At 42.4% G+C, this 18631-nt stretch overlaps 1 long non-coding RNA gene across 4 annotated transcripts in view; it reads right to left on the bottom strand.

Annotated features, from left to right (window-relative positions):
- LOC123621866 overlaps window positions 1-18631 on the bottom strand; it is a 59706-nt gene that overhangs the window by 23708 nt on the left and 17367 nt on the right. The gene's annotated exons all lie outside the window — the stretch shown is intronic.

An 18631-nucleotide genomic window follows, 5' to 3' on the forward strand; every position in this document is an offset into this window, starting at 1 on the left:
TTAAGACGTCTTTGCCTAGCCCAAGATCACAAACATGTTCTATTTTCTTCTGGAAGTTTATAGTTTTACATTTATATTGATGGCCCAGTTCGTATATGTATGAGATGTGGAATGAGTTAAATTTTTTTTTTGATACACGAGTAGCCACATTTTCCTGCACACTTTATTGAAAAGACAATCCTTTTTCCCCTGCATGGCCTTTGCTCATCTGTAACACATCTGTTTTCCATGCATGAGTGAGTCTATTTCTTTTCCTTTTTTTTTTTTTTTTTTTGAGACAGAGGCTTGTTCAAGTCGCTGGGCTAGAGTGACATGGTGTCTGCCTAGCTCCCTGCAGCCTCTAGCTCCTGGGCTTGAGTGATCCTCCTGCCCCAGCCTCCTGAGTAGCTGGGACTGCGGGTGCCACCACCACACCTGCCTAATTTTTTTTCTATTTTTAGTAGAGACGGGGTCTCACTCTTGCTTAGGCTGGTCTCAAACTCCTGACCCCGAGTGATCCTCCCTCCTTGGCCTCCCAGAGTGCCGGGATTGCAGGAGTGAGCCACTGCGCCCGGCCGTGAGTCTGTTTCTGAACTCTCTATTTCGTTCTATTGATCTATTTGTCTTTATACCACTGTCTTGATTACCATAGCTTTATTAAAAATCCTGAAATTGAGTGGTATTAGTCCTCGAACTTTGTTCTTTTTTTTTTTTTTCTGGAGGACTTATTCTATGTCATTTGCATGTCCACATGAATATTAGAATCAGCTTGACAATTTCTATAACAGAGAACACTTAGATGTTGACTGGGCTTGTGCTGAATCTGCAGATCAATTTGGTCAGAACTGATGTCTGAGTGTTTTTCTGACCTGCGAAGAAAGAGTATCTCTCCCTTTGCTAAGGTCTCCTTTATTTTTACTCTGCAATGTTTACAGTTTTTATAGTACAGGTCTTTTGTAGTTTTGTCAGATTTACCTGTAAATATTTCTTTATAAATGCCATGACAATCTAATGCCACCAGTGGTATGACAAGAGGTGGAGCCCAGGTGGCAATGTGAGCGATGGTTTCCTCCAGAGCAAATGTTCCAAGAGACAGGCAGTGGAAGCTGCTGGTTTCATGAGTCCTGGGCCTGGAAGCTGATACCATGTCATTTCCACCATGTTCCATTCACCAAACACGTCCTGTACGTTTTCTCTTCATCTCATCAGCTCTTTGCTCTGTTTTCTTTTATGACTTCATTTGCATTGAGTATTTTTTCATTCTTATTTCCTTTGTGGCCCATTAGCTATAACTTTTTGTTTTACTATTTTAGTTATTTAGCTTTAGGGCATGGTTTCTCAACCTTACATTTTGGGTTGGATAGTTCTTTGTTTGGGCACCTGTCCTGTGCAGCATAGGATATGAAACAATACCGTTGGTTTCTACCTTCCAGTGATATGACACCACTTTCTGTGCCGTGTAAGAGCCATACAGAATGCTCCACACTTCCATCGCTTCCCCTCAGGTCTCTATGGTATTGTCATACATGTTACTTACACATGTGTTATACACCCCAATTTCATTATTGTTATTTTTGTTTAAAGAGTCAATTATCTTTTAAAGACCTTTTAAAAAGAAAAAAAGTCACATACTACCCATTTGGTTACCACGGGCAGATCTCTAAACATAATCTCATCTGGTATCATTTTTCTCCTGCCTAAAGTACGTCTAACATTTCTTGCATTTTAAGAGTGTGTTGCTGATTGATTCTTTCAGCTTTTATGTATCTTAAAAAGTATTTCACTTTAAACCTATTTTTCTTCTGATATACACAATTTGCCACTGTAACCATTTGTAAGTGTAGTTCACTGGCGTTAAGTAAATTCACAATGCTGTGCAACCATCATCAATATATATGATCATCATACCAAGCGGAAGCTCTGTAACCATTAGGCGATAACTCCCATTTCCCCTGCCCTCAGCCCCGGGTAACCTCTAACATACTTTGTCTGTATGAATCTGCCTATTCTAGATATTTCAAAGAAGTGGAATCATATGGTATTTGTCCTTTTATGCCTGGCTTATTTCATTTATCATGATGCTTCCAAGATTCACCCATGCTGTAGCAGGTGTCATATAACTCCATTCCTTTTCATGGCTGAGTAATATTCCTCTGTGTGTACTTGCCACATTTTCTTTATCCATTTATCATCTGTTGATGGACATTTAGGTTGTTTCTGCCTTTTGGTTAGCGTGAATACAGTTGCTATGAACATTAGTATGCAAATGTAAGTTTGAATCTCTGTTCTGAATTCTTTTGGTTACACACCTGTAATTGGACTTGCTGGGTCATACAGTAATTCTATGCTTAACCTTTTGAGGAACCACCAAAGTGTTTCAACAATAGCTGCACCATTTTCACTCTCATCAGCAATATATGCGGTTTCCAGTTTCTCACAGGCGAGGGGGGGGATGGAGGGATGGGATGGAAGATGCCTGGGCGGGGAGTCGGTACCCAGTGTTCCCTCCTGGTCTTAGATCAGGCTCCTCATCTTCTTGGCCATCGGAGCAGGGCTGCTCCCCATACCCACTGTGGCAGTCCCCTGGAGTCCCCCAGGCTTCACCAAGCAGCGCCCAGGTGACAGGTCCCCAACAACCCCCTTGGACATGCTCAGACACTCCGGGGCCTTCAACAATTAGAAGCCTGCCCTCTGCCGGCTGCTCAGTGACACAGACCCCAGGACCCAGCAACAGAAACAGGAACGCGCAGGCGCGGCTCTAGCGAGGTGGAGTCTGCGCTCCACTGCCGGCTGTGGTTGCAGCACTTCTGGCTTCTGAGGGAAAGAGGCCGACGCTGCGCCCGAGGATCAGGCCGGCTCAGCCACGGTGAGGGAGCAGGGCCCGCCCAAGCAGCAGCCGCCTCCGCCCCCACGTGCCTGTCGCTCCCTGGCTCAGGCATCCCCCTCAGGCTCCTGCCTTCGCCCAGAGCCCCTTGCTACCACCCGCTCGGTGTCCAGTTCCCCCTTCCCCGTGCAGCCCATTCACCTGCTGGGGTAAAGCCCTGTAGGTGGCACCGCCTTAACCTCCCTTCCCAGTAACAGCCTTTCCACGTTCTCTTTGCCACCGTCTCCCCATCCTTTAACCCTGACCCTTTCTTCTTTTTCTCTTCCATTTTATTTTTCTCTCTCTTCTGTGATCCTCACTCCTTTCTCCCTGTTTTTTTGCTCTTCCTTCTCATCCCCCTCACTGTTTTATCTCCGTTGACCCCTCCTCTCCATGTCCCTTCTCGCGTCTGTCCCCTCATTGGACATCCTTCCTCACCCGCTGCCACACTTGTCCTCCATTTCCTTCTCCAGGCTTCAGGGGTCTAAGCAGGAACAATTTGAGGACTGTCTCTTCCCAGGAACTGCAGGGTGGGCAGATGGGGATTTGTAGTTTTCATCTTCCTTTTGTGTTTGGAGAAAGGGGAGCTTGGAGGCGTTGAAGAGAGCCTGGAAGCCTTGTTACCTACTGTCACGGCAAAACCCAAGAGATGGTGTGTTACAGCGTGATAAAGAGAGGGCCGACATGCATATTGAGACCTTACAAAATATTTAGCTTTTTGACAAAAGTAGCTAAAAAATATTTTGATTTATTTTTTTTTAATTTTGAGCATCTTTTAGTGGGGAGATACAGCTTCGGAAATTTAAAAATATTTATTTACAGGCTTGACTATTGTAACTTAGAAAAAAAATGATTTTTTTTTTTCTTGGAGGCAGAGACCAAGGGCATTTGAGAACTGACAATGACCTTGCTTTGCAGTCAGATTGTGACAGCCTCTTTAATACCTTCCAAAGGGTGCGTATGTTTTGCCTTCTCTGCTTTAGCTGGGAAAACCTTATATTTGCAAATTTTCTCCTTCCTGTTTCAAAATAGCTTGAGATTTCAGTTGGTTTTTTTTTCATTGAGTTGGATTACACGTGGTTTGCTGTACATTTATTAAAAACATTGCTCCATAATATGCAACACGCTAAATGTTGGTCTCCTAGAGGGACAGACATTCTAGTCAATAATCATATTCTCATAGAATGTTAGTCATTTCCTATTTTCCCTCCATCTGTTCTTTAGGAAAATAGATTACTATAAAATCGTTTAATCTATGAACTTTCCCTAACTCACTGGCTCCTGCATTTTTAGGTTGTCATTTTCCTGTGTCTGTCTCCTTGGCTTTCACAGCCCATCACCCTGTTATTGTGTGCTGACCTCTTTCTCTTTGTGGAATATGAGTTCCTATAGGCAGCAGCTGTGCCTTAGTCCTCCTATTCCTAGTGCTGAGGCCAACTAGGTGATTGAATGATTTACTTTATGGTCTCATTTTCCCTCCTGACAAGCATAATCTTAAACTGAAATTTGAGGCAACTGGACTACTCAGAGTGACTTTGAGAATCTTATTTTTGGTGCAAAAAGAAATTTTAGTGAGATATAATGATACTCTATTCAGAATAACAAGCCATCCTCCCTAAGACATGAACTGGCTAGGTTTTTGAAGTGTAAGCCCTTTGGTTTTTAATAAAAGTATAAGTAATGAGGGAGGAGTTATGTTACTCCTATTTGGGTATTTAGGGCCCCAAAGTGTCATTTGGGCTGGGCCTGAAAGACAAATAGGATTTATCTAGATCATTTTGGGAAGAGAAAGAATGCTGCATTGTGAATGTGAGTACAAAGTGCTAAGGAATTAGGATGCATTGTAGGAAGCAGGATTACCATTACATAGCATGGAAGGATGCAAGAAAGAAGATATATACTAGGAAATGAAGCTAGAAAGATACTATCTTAGTCCATTTAGGCTATGGTAGCAAATGCCATAAAATCCTTGTAAACAAAAGAAACTTAATTTTAGGATAAAAAGAGAAGGGAGAAGACCCTTAAGGATGCACCTCCAAATCTAAGTTAGGATCCCAAACAATTCCTAGGAAAAGAACCAGCTCAGAACCATCAAACAAAAACGGTGCTCGGGACGACCCACCAGTCCCACCAAAGAAGAAGCTCGGAGTCAGAAGGTCCAAAGGGGCCATGCCGGTACTCGGTGCCGACTTCGTTCCCTGAGCCCCGAGCCCCACGCCCGGGCGTCAATCTCGTCAACAGAAAACAAACCAAACTCTGTAACATAATATGAAAGAGATTTAATCTGAGCCAAATTTGAGGCTCATGACCCGGAACCATGCCCAAGAGGCCTTGAGCAAGTGGACTCGCTGTGGCCGGTATGTTCTACTTTGGTTTTATACATTTCAGGGAGACAGAGGTCATAGGTAAAGTCATAAATCAATATGTGGGAGGCACACATCGGTTTGGCCCAAAGAGGTGGGCCATCTGGAAGCGGGCGGGAGCTCACAGGTTATACGCGGCAGCAGCGGTGTGTGTCAGGGGGGGTTGAGCCTCAAAACTTTACTTTAGTTCGCAAGTCCCCCCCTTTTGGCCAAGATACGTCAGAGAGATGGCATCTATGGCAAAACCTTTATGACCTTTAACTTTCACATCCACTTAATTTTTAATGACCATTGACATATTGAAGTTTACTTTCAAAGATCAGTGAATTAGACAAAATCATCTTTTCACAAAATACTTATATCTTATGATATTTTCATTAAAAAATTTTGTATGGAATTATTTTCCTTTCATCTACAAGTTTTAATTACATACATATACAGATGATCACGTCAACTCTTAGAAAAACCTAGAAAGTTAAAGTAACTTTGAAGTGTTAACGTCGCCCATTTTATTGGCATTCCTAAATACAAAGATAACAAGGTATAAGCTTTAAACTTATGTTTAAGAACTAATGTTGTAGTATTTTACCTTATAAACGATCCAAACATTTTATGATTATCTCTTTCAAATTAACATAATGACTTTAAGATTCTCAATTATAGGAAAATTTTATTCATTTGTATTTACCTACTTTATCTTATCTATTCATTTACCTTAGCAGTTTACTTAGATTCCACCTATTCATTTAAGTTACTTTTCTGTTTGCCATTTTTGTACCCTGTAAATTAGATCTGTAACACAGAACAGGGATTAAAATATAGTTTAAGTTATTGGCTTTTCAATCTTAAACTCGCAAATCTTACCAAAAAAAGCAAGTAAGTCCTTCAGTAAGACTTAGTAAACAAATATGACATCACTTTAAAATGCTATAAATGTAGTAGATGTTTTAGAACATCCCATTAGTTCATTAGATCCTTCCAAAATGTCACGTCCTGAAACAGAATTTATTGACATCAAAGTGTCGCTGGTCCCCAAAGTCTGAGAGCAAATGCCCCCAAAATGTCCCCGTGAAGACCTGTTGAGAATTTACTGCCGAGAAGGTTACTAGGAGAAAGGAATGAAACTTATGCATGCACACCTTCAGAACGAACACTCAAAGGTGCAGGGGAAACTGTCCATTATTTATGTTGAAAGCATGGACAGTGCAGTAGAAATGACTGGCCCAAAAGTGGGTGCGCTCATTCTAACAGGCCGAGTGGCAGAACCAGCAAGGTTTTTACATTTAGAATCTGCTTGGCCCCTGCCCTTTCTGGCACGGGGTTTTATGGTAAAACAAAGAAAGAACAAAGCAGGTCAGATAATTACTTCAGGGCCATTTTACATAGACTAAGTTTGGGTTTTAAGTCTAGCTTTTGAAGAACAGGAGTTGTTTAAAAAAAAAAAAAGTGTGCTCTCCTTGATTCTAACGGATGCTAATTGCTTCTGTAAATATGGCTTGCTGACCTAGCTTAAGTGAAGCCGAGATGGACTCGACAGGCCGGGGGGGGAGATAACTGTAAGTTACTTCCTGATAAAGGGATGGAGAGTCCCTGGGCCTTCCAACCAATTAACCAGATAAGAAGGGCAAGGCGTAATCAGAAGCCGGTCCTGCAACTTAAAAACCAACCAATCAAAAGCCAGTCCCACGGCTTGAAAACCAACCAATCAGGAGCCAAGACAATCAGCCACGTTTGAAGGAGCAAATGAATTAAGGGAGGGAGGGGGGATGGTATACCCCGTGCATGTAATCTGCTGAAAAGTACAAAAGACATTCACCCCCCCTGAGCAGGGTCCCTGCCCAGGGAAAGAGACCACTGCGTTGGTGCTCAGGGCTTGGACCCCAGCTCAAGCTAGTCAATAAAACTCCTTTGCCTTTTTGCAGCCTCAGTGACTCTGTCTTTCTGTTCCTGGGGATGAGGGGAACCAGCTTTAACACTTTCAAAAAAAAGGGGTTCTGGTTTTTATGGCCAGCTTCAGGGAGGGATTGGTATAAGAAGCAAGTACACGAGGCAAGGTCACAACATTTTTGCTGCTGAAGCATTCGTTTTAAGTTTTCTGAATCCCATATCAACATAAGATCACCTGAGTGTAGACTGAGAGAGAGAAAAAAAAAAAAAACAATTCTCAGTGCCAGTCCCCAGCACCTCAAACAATGCTACAAAGAAGTAGCATGCTTTTTGCATGAGGATCAAGATTAAGTTGTCTGGAAAAGAATCCAAATGGTCTCAGAACAATTCTTTTTTTTGGGGGGGGGTGTACTTGAGTACCCGCAATATTTATAAAGAGTAAGACTGTTTTCAGATCCTCTAGACTGTAATCATCATTCACTTTTCATCTTAAAATAAATGACTACACAAAAATTAATAATTTACAAACGTTTTCCCCAGGCACAAACTTTGTTACAGCCACATAATGTACACATAACTGGCTCGCTTGTAAAGAGTGGGACAAAAATGGACGAGACCAAGGGAAAACAGAAGCTTTCAATTTAAGCTCTTCTAACCACAACTTGTAGGACAACTCTGAGTCCCTGAGGGTCGGGTTAACATTACATGACAGTGCATTTACAAACACCTTCTGTGTACCTCTCTATAGACGCTGAATCAGTGGAGGTAAACTCTATCTGCCGTTAGGGTTAAAAGACGAAAACGGAAATATTTTCATAAACCTTTGACCAATAACTGGCATCAGGATCTCCACGTAGCCTTTCCATTGTAAATGCCGTAAAGAATGAGTTATCTGGACATCAACAGAAAAAGTTAGCAGGGTTTAGAGTAGCCAGAAAAGAAGAGAGAGAAATAGCTCGAGACACTTCAACTCTATAGGTGGTAGGTCGACCGTTTCAGCTCTGAATTTTCCTGGATGTAATTTGCCCTTTCGTAAAAACTTGTGCACAAGCATTAGCTGTAACCAGCTGGAGCCCTAGCAACACCTGGCATGCCTTCGACTCTTCTCATTTCCAGAACTACTTGCAAGTAGAGGTACCACACACCAACTGCGGTGCCCCATGGGGGTCATTCTCCCTTGTCTTTCCTCGATTTTAAAGGATGTCCCATTTTTTCTTTAAAAGAAGCAACCGAACTGTAACATGGGGTTTGGTGTCGTGGATCAGAGTGTGCTGCTTGTGGGTGGGGCTCCTCAAGGTCTCACCACTGAGTCGCTCCCACCCTCTTAGGTGTCTCAGGTTTCTCTCTCGGAGGTCTAGCACCTCCGAGAGGGCTCCAAACGCCGAGTGATCAGCTCTTATATGCGTTTCCTGGAAGAGCCTTCTTTTAATTAACGTGTGTGGGGGATCCCTATGGGGCCACTCGCGCCTCGGGGAATCGCCCCAGGCAATTCCCACCTGGGACCCCGGTTGCCGGGTCTCCCAAACTGGGAGGAGTAAGGTTGCCCCTTCTCTTCGGAGCTGAGGAACTCAGTCTCTCATTTATCTACCAACAAGACAGTTCAGTTTCCTCTTTCAAAAATGCACAGCAAAGCCAATTGAGATTAATTTTAGGATAAAAAGACAAGGGAGAAGACCCTTTAGGATGCACCTCCAAATCTAAGTTAGGATCCCAAACAACAATTCCTAGGAAAAGAACCGGCTCAGAGTAAACCAAGAACATCAACCAAGAACGGCGCTCGGGACGAACCACCAGTCCCACCAAAGGAGAAGCTTGGTGTCGGAGGGCCCAAAGGGGCCGTACTGGTACCCGGGGCCACGTTCGGGCTGCTCCTTCGGTGGTCCTGAGTCTTCCCCGAGCGCCACACCCAGGCGTCAATCTTGTCAATGGAAAAGAAACCAAACTCCGTAACATAATTTGAAAGAGATTTAATCTGAGCCAAATTTGAGACTCATGACCTCGAACCACGCCCAAGAGGCCTCTAGGTAAAGTCATAAATCAATACGTGGCAGGTACACATCCCTTTGGCCTGAAGAGGTGGGCCATCTGGAAGCAGCAGCTTGCAGGTTATAGGCAGCTGCGGCACTGTTGGGGGAGGGTGAGCCTCAAAATTTTACTTTAGTTCGCAAGTCCCCCCTTTTGGCCAAGATATGTCAGAGAGACGGCATCTATGACCAAACTTTTATGACCTTTAACTTTCACATCCACTTAATTTTTAATGACCATTGACATACTGAAGTTTACTTTCAAAGATCAGTGAATTAGACAAATTCATCTTTTCACAAAATACTTATATCTTATGATATTTTCATTAAAAAATTTTGTATGGAATTATTTTCCTTTCATCTACAAGTTTTAATTACACACATATACAGATGATCACGTCAACTCTTACAAAAACCTAAGAAGTTAAAGTAACTTTGAAGTGTTAGTCGACCATTTTATTGGCATTCCTAAATACAAAGATAACAAGGTACAAGCTTTAAGCTTATGTTTAAGAACCAATGTGGTAGTCTTTTACCTTATAAACGATCCAAACATTTTATGATTATTTCTTTTAAATTAACATAATGACTTTAAGATTTTAAAATATAGGAAAATTTTATTCATTTGTATTTACCTACTTTATCCTATCTATTCATTTACCTTAGCAGTTTACGTAGATTCCAGCTATTCGTTTAAGTTACTTTTCTGTTTGCCATTTTTGTACCCTGTAAATTAGATCTGTAACATGGAACAGGGATTAAAATATCGTTTAAGTTACTGGCTTTTCAATGTTAAACTCGTAAATTTTACCGAGAAAAGCAAGTAAGTCCTTCAGTAAGACTTAGTCAGCAAATATGACATCACTTTTAAATGTTATAAATGTAGTAGACATTTTATAACATCCCATCAGTTCGTTAGATCCTTCCAAAACGTCACGTCCCAAAATAGAATTTATTGACATCACTGGGATCAAAGTCTCTCTGGTCCCCAAAGTTGGGGAGCAAAGGCCCAAAAAAGTCTCCGTGAAGACCTGTTGAGAATTTACTGCTGAGAAGGTTACTAGGAAAAAGGAATAAAACTTATGCATGGACACCTTCAGAACGTACACTCAAAGGTGCAGGGGAAACTGCCCATTATTTATGTTGAAAGCATGGACAGTGCAGTAGAAATGACTGGCCCAAAAGGGGGTGCACTCATTCTAACAGGCCAAGTGGCAGAACCAGCAAGGCTTTTACATTTAGATTCTGCTCGGCCTCTCTCCAGTGTGCCTTCCTCCCTTCTGGGCCGCAGGGCGGCAAGGCCCTTTCTGGCACGGGGTTTTATGGTAAAACAAAGTAAGAACAAAGCAGGTCAGATAATTACTTCATGGCCATTTTACATAGACTAAGTTTGGGTTTTGAGGCTAGCTTTCAGAAAAACAGGGGTTCTGGGCTGTACGACCTGCCTTGGGTAGAGGGATTCTGGTTTTTATGGCTGGCTTCAGGGAGGGGTTGGTACAAGATGCAGGCAGACGAGGCAAGGTCAGAACATTTTTGCTCCTGAAGCCTTCATTTTAAGTTTTCTGAATCTGATATCAACATAAGATCACCTGAGTATAGGCTCAGAGAGAGAGAGACAGAGAAAGGAAAAAAAAAAAAACAAACAAATCTAAGCACCAGTCCTCAGCAACTCAAACAATGACATGAAGAAGTAGCATGCTTTCTCCGTGAGGATCAAGATTAAGCTGTCTGGAAACAATCTAAATGTTCTCAGAACAATTTTTTTTGGGGGGGGCTGTACACTTGAGTACACGCAATATTCATAAAGAGTAAGACTGTTTTCAGATTCTCTGGATTGTAATCATCATTCACTTTTCAGCTTAAAATAAATTACTACACAAAAATTAGTAATTTACAAACGTTTTCCCCAGGCACAAACTTTGTCACAGCCACATAATGTACACATAACCTGCTCGCTTGTAAAGAGTGGGACAAAAATGGACGAGACGAAGGGAAAAACCGAAGCTTTCACCTTAAGCTCTTCTAACCACAACTTCTAGGACAACTCTGAGTCCCTGACACTCCGGTTAACATTACAGGACAGCGTTTAGAAACACCTCCTGTGTACCTCTCTATACACACTGAATCACTGGAGGTAAACTCTATCTGCCTTTAGGGTTAAAAGACCAAAATGGAAATATTTTCATACCCCTTTGACCAATAACTGGCATCAGGATCTCCACGTAGCCTTTCCATTGTAAATGCCGTAAAGAATGAGTTATCTGGACATCAACAGAAAAACTTAGCAGGGTTTAGAGTAGCCAGAAAAGAAGAGAGAGAAATAGCTCGAGACACTTCAACTCTATAGGTGGTAGGTCGACCGTTTCAGCTCTGAATTTTCCTGGATGTCATTTGCCCTTTCGTAAAAACTTGTGCACAAGCATTAGCTGTAACCAGCTGGAGCCCTAGCAACACCTGGCATGCCTTCGACTCTTCTCATTTCCAGAACTACTTGCAAGTAGAGGTACCACACACCAACTGCGGTGCCCCATGGGGGTCATTCTCCCTTGTCTTTCCTCGATTTTAAAGGATGTCCCATTTTTTCTTTAAAAGAAGCAACCGAACTGTAACACGGGGTTTGGTGTCGTGGATCAGAGTGTGCTGCTTGTGGGTGGGGCTCCTCAAGGTCTCACCACTGAGTCGCTCCCACCCTCTTAGGTGTCTCAGGTTTCTCTCTCGGAGGTCTAGCACCTCCGAGAGGGCTCCAAACGCCGAGTGATCAGCTCTTATATGCGTTTCCTGGAAGAGCCTTCTTTTAATTAATGTGTGTGTGGGGGGGGTTCCCTATGGGGCCACTCGTGCCTCAGGGAATCGCCCCAGGCAACTCCCACCTGGGACCCCGGTCACCCGGGTCTCCCAAGGCTGGGAGGAGTAAGGTTGCCCCTTCTCTTCGGAGCTGAGGAGCTCACTCTCTCATTTATCTACCAACAAGACAGTTCAGTTTCCTCTTTCAAAAATGCACAGCAAAGCCAATTGAGATTAATTTTAGGATAAAAAGACAAGGGAGAAGACACTTTAGGATGCACCTCCAAATCTAAGTTAGGATCCCAAACAACAATTCCTAGGAAAAGAACCGGCTCAGAGTAAACCAAGAACATCAACCAAAAACGGCACGCGGGACGACCCACCAGTCCCACCAAAGGAGAAGCTCCGAGTTGGAAGGCCCAAAGGGGCTGTGCCAGTACCTGGCGCCGAGTTCGGGCTGCTCCTTTGGTGGTCCTGAGTCTTCTCGGAGCCCAGCGCCCGGGCGTCAATCTTGTCAATGGAAAAGAAACCAAACTCTGTAACATAATTTGAAGGAGATTTAATCCGAGCCAAATTTGAGGCTTATGACCCCAAGCCACACCCAAGTGGCCTTGAGCAAGTGGACTCGCTGTGGCTGGTATGTTGTACGTTGGTTTTATACATTTCAGGGAGACAGCGGTCATAGGTAAAGTCATAAATCAATACGTGGGAGGCACATATCGGTTTGGCCCAAAGAGGTGGGCCATCTCGAAGCGGGCAGGGGCTCGCAGCTTATAGGTGGCAGCAGTGGTGTATGTGTGGGGGGGGAGGCCTCTAAATTTTATTTTAGTTCACAAGTCCCCCCCTTTTGGCCAAGATATGTCAGAGGGACAGCATATATGGCCAAACTTTTATGACCTTTAACTTTTATATCCACTTAATTTCCTATGACCACTGACATATTGAAGTTTAGTTTCAAAGATCAGTGAATTAGACAAAATCATCTTTTCACAAAATACTTGTATCTTATGGTATTTTCATTAAAAAGTTTTGTATGGAATTATTTTCCTTTCGTCTACAAGTTTTAATTACACACATATACAGATGATCACATCAACTCTTAGAAAAACCTAGGAAGTTAAAGTAACTTTGAAGCATTAGTCACCCATTTCATTGGCATTCCTAAATACAAAGATAACAGGGTATAAGCTTTAAACTTATGTTTAAGAACCAATGTTGTAGTCTTTTACCTTACAAATGAGCCAAACATTTTCTGATTATCTCTTTTATATTAACATAATGACTTTAAGATTTTCAATTATAGGAAAATTTTATTCATTTGTATTTACCTACTTTATCTTATCTATTCATTTACCTTAGCAGTTTACTTAGATTCCAGCTATTCGTTTAAATTACTTTTCTGTTTGCCATTTTTGTACCCTGTAAATTAGATCTGTAACATGGAACAGGGATTAAAATATAGTTTAAGTTACTGGCCTTTCAATCTTTTTTTTTTTTTTTTGAGACAGAGTCTCACTTTGTTGCCCGGGCTAGAGTGAGTGCCGTGGCATCAGCCTAGCTAACAGCAACCTCAAACTCCTGGGCTTAAGCGATCCTACTGCCTCAGCCTCCCGAGTAGCTGGGACTACAGGCATGTGCCACTATGCCTGGCTAATTTTTTCTATATATATTTTTATTTGTTCAGATAATTTATTTCTATTTTTAGTAGAGACGGGGTCTCACTCAGGCTGCTCTGCAACTCCTGACCTCAAACAATCCACCCACCTCGGCCTCCCAGAGGGCTAGGATTACAGGCATGAGCCACCGTGCCTGGCCTTGGCTTTTCAATCTTAAACTCGTAAATCTTACTGAGAAAAGCAAGTAAGTACTTCAATAAGACTTAGTAAACAAATAAGACATCACTTTTAAATGTTATGAATGTAGTAGACATTTTAGAACATCCCATTAGTTCGTTAGATCCTTCCAAAACGTCACGTCCCCAAACAGAATTTATTGATATCACAGGGATCAAAGAGTCTCTGGTTCCCAAAGTCTGGGAGCAAAGGCCCCCAAAAGGTCCCCATGAAGACCTGTTGAGAATTTACTGCCATGAAGATTAACTAGGACAAAGGATTAAAACTTATGCAAGGACACCTTCAGAACGAACACTCAAAGGTGCAGGGGAAACCGTCCATTATTTATGTTTAAAGCATGGACAATGCAGTAGAAATGACTGGCCCAAAAGTGGGTGCACTCATTCTAACAGGCCAAGTGGCAGAACCAGCAAGGCTTTTACATTTAGATTCTGCTCGGCCTCTCTCCAGTGTGCCTTCCTCTCTTCTGAGCTGCAGGGTGGCAAGGCCCTTTCTGGCACAGGGTTTTACGGTAAAACAAAGTAAGAACAAAGCAGGTCAGATAATTACTTCATGGCCATTTTACGTAGACTAAGTTTGGGTTTTAAGGCTAGCTTTCAGAAAAAAAGGGGTTCTGGGCTGTATGACCTCCCTTGGGTAGAGGGATTCTGGTTTTTATGGCCGGCTTCAGGGAGGCATTGGTACAAGAGGCAGGCAGAAAAAGCAAGGTCAGAACATTTTTGCTGCTGAAGCATTCGTTTTAAGTTTTCTGAATCCCATATCAACAAAAGATCACCTGAGTGTAGACTGACAGAGAGAGAGAGACAGAGAGGGAGGGGGGAAAAAAAAACCTCTTAGCGCCAGTCCTCAGCAAATCAAACAATGATGCAAAGAAGTAGCATGCTTTTTCCATGAGGATCAAGATTAAGCTGTCTGGAAAAGAATCCAAATGGTCTCAGAACAATTTTTTTTGGGGGGGGTGTACATGAGTACAGGAAATATTTATAAAGAGTAAGACTGTTTTCAGATCCTCTGGATTGCAATCATCATTCACTTTTCATCTTAAAATAAATGACTACACAAAAATTAATAATTTAGAAACTTTTTCCCCAGGCACAGACTTTGTTACAGCCACATAATGTACACATAACCAGCTCGCTTGTAAAGAGTGGGACAAAAATGGAAGAGACCAAGGGAAAACGGAAGCTTTCACCTTAAGCTCTTCTAACCACAACTTGTAGGACAACTCTGAGTCCCTGAGGCTCGGGTTAACATTACATGACAGTGCGTTTACAAACATCTTCTGTGTACCTCTCTATAGATGCTGAATCAGTGGAGGTAAACTCTATCTGCCTTTGGGGTTAAAAGACCAAAACGGAAATATTTTCATACCCCTTTGACCAATAACTGGCATCAGGATCTCCACGTAGCCTTTCCATTGTAAATGCCGTAAAGAATGAGTTATCTGGACATCAACAGAAAAACTTAGCAGGGTTTAGAGTAGCCAGAAAAGAAGAGAGAGAAATAGCTCGAGACACTTCAACTTTATAGGCGGTAGGTCGACCGTTTCAGCTCTGAATTTTCCTGGATGTCATTTGCCCTTTCGTAAAAACTTGTGCACAAGCATTAGCTATAACCAGCTGGAGCCCTAGCAGCACCTGGCATGCCTTCCATTCTTTTCATTTCCAGAACTACTTGCAAGTAGAGGCACCACACACCAACTGCGGTGCCCCATGGGGGTCATTCTCCCTTGTCTTTCCTCGATTTTAAAGGATGTCCCATTTTTTCTTTAAAAGAAGCAACCGAACTGTAACACGGGGTTTGGTGTCGTGGATCAGAGTGTGCTGCTTGTGGGTGGGGCTCCTCAAGGTCTCACCACTGAGTCGCTCCCACCCTCTTAGGTGTCTCAGGTTTCTCTCTCGGAGGTCTAGCACCTCCGAGAGGGCTCCAAACGCCGAGTGATCAGCTCTTATATGCGTTTCCTGGAAGAGCCTTCTTTTAATTAACGTGTGTGGGGGTTCCCTATGGGGCCACTCGCGCCTCGGGGAATCGCCCCAGGCAACTCCCACCTGGGACCCCGGTTGCCGGGTCTCCCAAACTGGGAGGAGTAAGGTTGCCCCTTCTCTTCGGAGCTGAGGAACTCAGTCTCTCATTTATCTACCAACAAGACAGTTCAGTTTTCTCTTTCAAAAATGCACAGCAAAGCCAATTGAGATTAATTTTAGGATAAAAAGACAAGGGAGAAGACCCTTTAGGATGCACCTCCAAATCTAAGTTAGAATCCCAAACAACAATTCCTAGGAAAAGAACCGGCTCAGAGTAAACCAAGAACATCAACCAAAAACGGCGCTCGGGACGAACCACCAGTCCCACCAAAGGAGAAGCTCGGTGTGGGAGGGCCCAAAGGGGCCGTGCCGGTACCCGGGGCCACGTTCGGGCTGCTCCTTCGGTGGTCCTGAGTCTTCCCCGAGCGCCACACCCAGGCGTCAATCTTGTCAATGGAAAAGAAACCAAACTCCATAACATAATTTGAAAGAGATTTAATCTGAGCCAAATTTGAGACTCATGACCTCGAACCACGCCCAAGAGGCCTCTAGGTAAAGTCATAAATCAATACGTGGAAGGTACACATCCCTTTGGCCTGAAGAGGTGGGCCATCTGGAAGCAGCGGCTTGCAGGTTATAGGCAGCTGCGGCACTGTTGGGGGAGGGTGAGCCTCAAAATTTTACTTTAGTTCACAAGTCCCCCCTTTTGGCCAAGATATGTCAGAGAGACGGCTTCTATGGCCAAACTTTCATGACCTTTAACTTTCACATCCACTTAATTTTTAATGACCATTGACATACTGAAGTTTACTTTCAAAGATCAGTGAATTAGACAAATTCATCTTTTCACAAAATACTTATATCTTATGATATTTTCATTAAAAAATTTTGTATGGAATTATTTTCCTTTCATCTACAAGTTTTAATTACACACATATACAGATGATCACGTCAACTCTTACAAAAACCTAAGAAGTTAAAGTAACTTTGAAGTGTTAGTCGCCCATTTTATTGGCATTCCTAAATACAAAGATAACAAGGTACAAGCTTTAAGCTTATGTTTAAGAACCAATGTTGTAGTCTTTTACCTTATAAACGATCCAAACATTTTATGATTATCTCTTTTAAATTAACATAATGACTTTAAGATTTTAAAATATAGGAAAATTTTATTCATTTGTATTTACCTACTTTATCTTATCTATTCATTTACCTTAGCAGTTTACGTAGATTCCAGCTATTCGTTTAAGTTACTTTTCTGTTTGCCATTTTTGTACCCTGTAAATTAGATCTGTAACATGGAACAGGGATTAAAATATCGTTTAAGTTACTGGCTTTTCAATGTTAAACTCGTAAATTTTACCGAGAAAAGCAAGTAAGTCCTTCAGTAAGACTTAGTCAGCAAATATGACATCACTTTTAAATGTTATAAATGTAGTAGACATTTTATAACATCCCATCAGTTCGTTAGATCCTTCCAAAACATCACGTCCCAAAATAGAATTTATTGACATCACAGGGATCAAAGTCTCTCTGGTCCCCAAAGTCGGGGAGCAAAGGCCCAAAAAGGTCCCCGTGAAGACCTGTTGAGAATTTACTGCTGAGAAGGTTACTAGGAAAAAGAAATAAAACTTATGCATGGACACCTTCAGAACGTACACTCAAAGGTGCAGGGGAAACTGCCCATTATTTATGTTGAAAGCATGGCCAGTGCAGTAGAAATGACTGGCCCAAAAGGGGGTGCGGTCATTCTAACAGGCCAAGTGGCAGAACCAGCAAGGCTTTTACATTTAGATTCTGCTCGGCCTCTCTCCAGTGTGCCTTCCTCCCTTCTGGGCCGCAGGGCGGCAAGGCCCTTTCTGGCACAGGGTTTTATGGTTAAACAAAGTAAGAACAAAGCAGGTCAGATAATTACTTCATGGCCATTTTACATAGACTAAGTTTGGGTTTTGAGGCTAGCTTTCAGAAAAACAGGGGTTCTGGGCTGTACGACCTGCCTTGGGTAGAGGGATTCTGGTTTTTATGGGTGGCTTCAGGGAGGGGTTGGTACAAGATGCAGGCAGACGAGGCAAGGTCAGAACATTTTTGCTCCTGAAGCCTTCGTTTTAAGTTAAGTTTTCTGAATCTGATATCAACATAAGAGCACCTGAGTGTAGGCTCAGAGAGAGAGAGACAGAGAAAGGAAAAAAAATAAAAAACAACTCTAAGCGCCAGTCCTCAGCAACTCAAACAATGACACGAAGAAGTAGCATGCTTTCTCCGTGAGGATCAAGATTAAGCTGTCTGGAAACAATCTAAATGTTCTCAGAACAATTTTTTTTTGGGGGGGGGGCTGTACACTTGAGTACACGCAATATTCATAAAGAGTAAGACTGTTTTCAGATTCTCTGGATTGTAATCATCATTCACTTTTCAGCTTAAAATAAATTACTACACAAAAATTAATAATTTACAAACATTTTCCCCAGGCACAAACTTTGTCACAGCCACATAATGTACACATAACCTGCTCGCTTGTAAAGAGTGGGACAAAAATGGACGAGACGAAGGGAAAACCGAAGCTTTCACCTTAAGCTCTTCTAACCACAACTTCTAGGACAACTCTGAGTCCCTGACACTCCGGTTAACATTACATGACAGTGCGTTTAGAAACACCTTCTGTGTACCTCTCTATACACACTGAATCACTGGAGGTAAACTCTGTCTGCCTTTAGGGTTAAAAGACCAAAATGGAAATATTTTCATACCCCTTTGACCAATAACTGGCATCAGGATCTCCACGTAGCCTTTCCATTGTAAATGCCATAAAGAATGAGTTATCTGGACATCAACAGAAAAAGTTAGCAGGGTTTAG

The sequence above is a fragment of the Lemur catta genome, chromosome 16, assembly GCF_020740605.2.
Source record: "Lemur catta isolate mLemCat1 chromosome 16, mLemCat1.pri, whole genome shotgun sequence".
Taxonomy (NCBI): domain Eukaryota; kingdom Metazoa; phylum Chordata; class Mammalia; order Primates; family Lemuridae; genus Lemur; species Lemur catta.